This window comes from Taudactylus pleione, unplaced genomic scaffold, assembly GCF_031769625.1.
Source record: "Taudactylus pleione unplaced genomic scaffold, aTauple2 ptg000270l, whole genome shotgun sequence".
NCBI lineage: Eukaryota > Metazoa > Chordata > Amphibia > Anura > Myobatrachidae > Taudactylus > Taudactylus pleione.
In genome coordinates, this window is record NW_028284672.1 from 297,009 (window position 1) to 302,304 (window position 5,296).

A 5,296-nucleotide genomic window follows, 5' to 3' on the forward strand; every position below is an offset into this window, starting at 1 on the left:
CCTAGCAGAAACTAGCCCCTCTTTAAGCCAATGGGAATGTTCCGACAATTTGACAGCTCGTTGTTACCGATCCCAGGGGGCTAAAATAAATTGGCTGGTATGCTTAGATAGACCTGACTTTTCTGTACTTCGACACCAATTTCGGTCCATTTAGACCATCAGGTGGCAGAGAAACGGTCAGTCAAAGAAGGTCTTCCTAGCAGCAACCGGCCCCTCTTTAAGTCAATGGGAATGTTTCCACAATTTGACAGCTTGCCGTTACCGATCCAAGGGGTCTAAAATTACTTGCACAAAAAAATGGAAGTACAGGTGCTCAACTCCAAATTAACTGATTGTATATAAATAAATAAATTTTTGCAATGAATAAAGGTTTCTACCCACCGCATCCGGGTAACCTCTGTCAGGTAGGTCCCTAACATACTAGGATTCAAATCCAGAGTGCAGGACACCCCCAAACTGGCCCAGCTAAGCCACCCCAGGGCACCGCCATAGTTAGAAAAGTGCAGTGTAAAAGAAATAGTTAAGAGCAGCCTAGGCTGCATATAAAGAATGATAATAAAAAGTGAAGTACATATATAATAAACAAACAGTGAAGGGCTAAAATGTGTTATAAAGGAAAAATGTGTTATAATGCGGTGCCCTGAAACAGATCAGCCAAAGCAATCCAGGGGGACCCACGCCCCAAAATGAACCAAAGCTACACTACATAGTCTACACATTTGCAGAACTTACCTCTATTGTGCCTCTGACTGGTGTGCATATTACAATGCCAGACTCCATGCTCTAACTAATGTAATAAGGGTGCTAGCCTGAGTGGAAAGTGTCTCAGGCTTTCCAGGTATGCAAAGCAATGCACTGATTGAGTTAATATGGGAATGGGCCTCAGACTGCACACCTTGAACATATATATATATATATATATATATATATATATATATAATTGGAGGTGCTACCTGTGGAGACAATTAATATATGCACAAAAAAAGAGGTACAGGTGCTCAACTCCAAATTAATTGATAGTATATAATAAATCCATGAATAGAGGTTTTAAGCATAAACTTGGCCAAGGTTATGGGCCTACCCACCGCATGGGTAGGCCCATAACCGATTCAAATCCAGAGCGCAGGGCACCCCCAAACTGGCCCAGCTAAGCCGCCCCAGGGCACCGCCATAGTTTGAAAAGTGCAGTGTAAAAGAAATAGTTAAGACTATGCCAATTAGACCCTCAGGTGGTAGAGACACGGTTGGTCAAAGAAGTGCTCCCTAGCAGAAACCGGGCCCACTTTAAGTCAATGGGAATGCTCTCTCACTTTGACAGCCTGCGGTTACCGATCCCAGCTTGCTAAAATTAATTGGCTAGTATGGATAGATAGCACTGGCATTTCTCTACTCCCACACCAAGTTTGGGCCATTTAGACCCTCAGGTGGTGGAGTAGCAGTTGGTGAAAAAAGGCCAAAATTTAATGTCTGGTATGCCAAGATAGCCCTGACATTCCTCTACTTCCACACCAATTTGAGACCTTCAGGTGGTGGAGAAATGGTCTGTCAAAGAAGGGCTCCCTAGCAGCAACCATGCCCACTTTTAGTCAATGGGAATGTTCCCTCACTTTGACAGCTCGCGTTTACCAAACCCAAGGGGATAAAATTAATTGGCTGGTAAGGTTAAATAGCCCTGACCTTTCTCTTCTTCTACACCAATCTTGGGCCATTTAGACACTCAGGTGGTGGAGAAATGGTCGGTCAAATAAAGGCTCCCTAGCTGCAACTGGGACCACTGTAAGTCAATGGGAATTTAACCTCAATTTGACAGCTTGCTGTTACCGATCCAACTGGGCTAAAATTAATTGGCTTGTCTGCATAGATAGCCCTGACATTTCTCTACTTACAAACCAATTTTGGGCCATTTAGACACTCAGATGGTAGAGAAATGGTCAGTCAAAAAGGGCCCCCTAGCAGCAACCGGGCCCACTTTAAGTCAAAGGGCCTGATTTAGAGCCGCTCGGAAGCGGCCGTTCGCTCGTTCGGAGCGATGTTAGCACATCTGCGCATGCGTACGGATTGTAATACGCATGCGCGAACCAGTCAGTGCGGTCAGAAATCGTTTGTTCGCAATATAGCGAGTGCCTGCTATTTTTAGTGACAGGATGAGGCGTATGTGGATGGTAACAGGGGAAGGTGCTTGAAAACGGGGAGTGGAAATCAGAATGCAGGCGTGCTTAAAGGTCAAAACGGGCATTTTATGGGTGTGCATAATTAATACAGGAGCTTCATTGACCACGTCACCTAGTTGTTTTATAGTCAGAACTGCTCGCAAGATTGTGGTAGGAAAAACCAACCACAAGAATAGCGAGCAGTTCATACGCTGTTCGATGTACTCGATTAATCTATTAAATAGCGGACATGATGTGTGATGCGAGCGGCCAGGGGGCGTTTTTTACAAAATAGCGGCCGCAGGTTTTGTTCGCTCATTCAGACATGGAGGCGTCAACAGACGGCAAAGAGCGAACGGTTCATTTGAATAGCCACCCCCTTTTCCTGAACGAACGTCTGCAAATAGCGTACGGCTCTGAATGAGGTCCAAAATTTGACAGCTTGTGGTTACCGATCCCAGGGAGCTAAAATTATTTGGCTGGTATGGCTATATATCCCTGACCATTATCTATTCCCAACCAATTTTGGTCCATTTAGACCATCAGGTGGCGGAGTGTCGGCTGGTCAAAAAAGGCAGAAATTTAATGTCTGGTATGCTTCGATAGCCCAGACATTCCTGTAATTCCACACCAATTTTTGGGCCATTTAGACCCTCAGGTGGCAAAGAAATGGTCAGTCAAAGAAGGGCTCCCTAGCAGCAACCGGGTCTACTTTAAGTCAATGGGAATGTTCCCTCAATTTGACAGATCATGGTTACCGATCCCAGGGAAATAAAATTAATTGGCTGGTATGGCTGGATAGCCCTGACTTTTCTCTACTTACAGGCCAATTTTATGCCTTTTACATCATCAGGTGGCAGAGAAACGGTCAGTCAAATAAGGTCTTACTATGAGCAACTGGCCCCTCTTTAATTCAATGGGAATGTTCCCTCAATTTGACAGATTGTGGTTACCGATCCCAGGGGGCTAAATTAATTGGCTGGTATGCCTAGATAGCCCTGACATTTCTCTACTTCCAAACCAATGTTGGGCCTTTTAGACCCTCAGATGGAGGAGTAAACAGTCGGTCAAAGAAGTGCTCCCTAGGAGCAACCGAGCCCGCTTTTAGTCAATAGGAATGTTTCCTCACATTGACAGCTCACTGTTACCGATCACAGGGGATTAAATTAATTTGCTGCTATGCATAAATAGCCCTGACCTTTCTATATTTCCACACCAATTTTGGGCTATTTAGACCCACAGATAAACGGTCAGTCAAAGAAGGGCTCCCTAGCAACAACCGGGCCTACTTTAAGTCAATGGAAATGTTCCCTCAATTTCAGTTACCAATCCCATGTGGCTAAAATTTATTTGCTGATATGCATAGATAGCCCTTACCTATCTTAACTTCCATACCTTATTTGCGCCATTTAGACCCTTAGGTGGGAGAGAAACGGATGGTGAAAGAATGGCACCATATCAGCAACCACACGCGCTTTAAGTCAATGGGAATGTTCCATCAATTTGACAGCTCACGGTTACCAATCCCAGGGCGTTAAAATTAATTGGCTGGTATGCTGAGATAGCCCTGACCTTTCTCTATTTCCACACCAATTTTGGGCCATTTAGACCTTCAGATGTTAAATAGACGGTGAGTCAAAGAAGGGCTACATAGCAGCAACCGGGCCTGCTTTAAGTCAATGGAAATGTTCCCTCAATTTGACAGTTCACGGTTACCAATCCCATGTGGCTACAATTTATTTGCTGATATGCATAGATAGTCCTTCCCTATCTTAACTTCCATACCTTATTTGGGCCATTTAGACCCTTAGGTGGCGGAGAAACGGATGGTGAAAGAATGGCACCATATCAGCAACCACATGCGCTTTAAGTCAATTGGAATGTTCCATCAATTTGACAGCTCACAGTTACCAATCCCAGGGGGTTAAAATTAATTGGCTGGTATGCTTAGATAGCCCTGACCTTTCTCTATTTCCACAACAATTTTAGGACATTGAGACCCTCAGGTAGAGTAGAAACGGTCAACCAAAACAGGGGTCCCTAACAGCAACCGTGCCCACTATAAGTCAATAGGAATGTTCCCTCATTTTGACAGCTCGCGGTTAACAATCCCAGGGGGTAAAATTAATTGACTGATATGCATAGATAGCCCTTGCCTTTCTTTATTACCACACCAAATTTGGGACATTTAGACCCTTAGGTAGTGGAGAAACGGATGGTTAAAAAATGGAACCCTATCAGCAACCACACCCGCTTTAAGTCAATGGGAATGTTCCCTCACTTTGACAGCTAGCGGTTACCAATCCCAGGGAGCTAAAATTAATTGGCTGGTATCCATAGATAGACATGACCTTTCTCTACTTCCACACCAATTTTAGGCCATTTAAACCATTAGGTGGTGAAGAAACTGTCAGTCAAAAATGGCCCCCAAGCAGGAACCAGGCCCGCTTTAAGTCAATGGGAATGTTCCTTCAATTTGACAGCTCGTGGTTACCAATTCCAGGGGGTTAAAATTAATTGGCTGGTATGATGAGATAGCCCTGACCTTTCTCTATTTCCAAGCTCTCAAATTGGGGGAATATTCCCATTGACTTAAAGAGGGGTCAGTTGCTGCTGGGAAGACCTTCTTTGACCAACCATTTCTCTGACACCTGAGGGTCTAAAAGACCCAAAATTGATTTTGAAGAAGAGAAACGTCAGGGCTATCTAGGCATTACAGCTAATAAATTTTTGCCCCCTGGGATCGGTAACTGCGAGCTGTCAAATTGAGGGAATATTCTCATTGACTTAAAGCGGGCCCAGTTGCCGCTTGGGTCCCCTTCTTTGACCAACCATTTCTCCACCACCTGAGGGTCTAAATCGCCAAAAATTGGTGTGGAAATAGAGAAAGGTCAGGTGTATCTAAGCATCCCAGCCATTAATATTTATGTCCCTGGCATTGGTACCTCGGAGCTGTCAAATTGAGGGAACATTCCCTTTGACTTAAAGCGGGCCCGGTTGCTGCTAGGGACAGTTTCTTTGACCAACCGTTTCTCTGCCAAATGTGGGTATAAATAGCCCAAAATTGGTGTGGAAGTACAGAAACGTCAGTGCTATCTATGCATACCAGCCAATTAATTTTAGCCCATTGGGATCGGTAACCATGA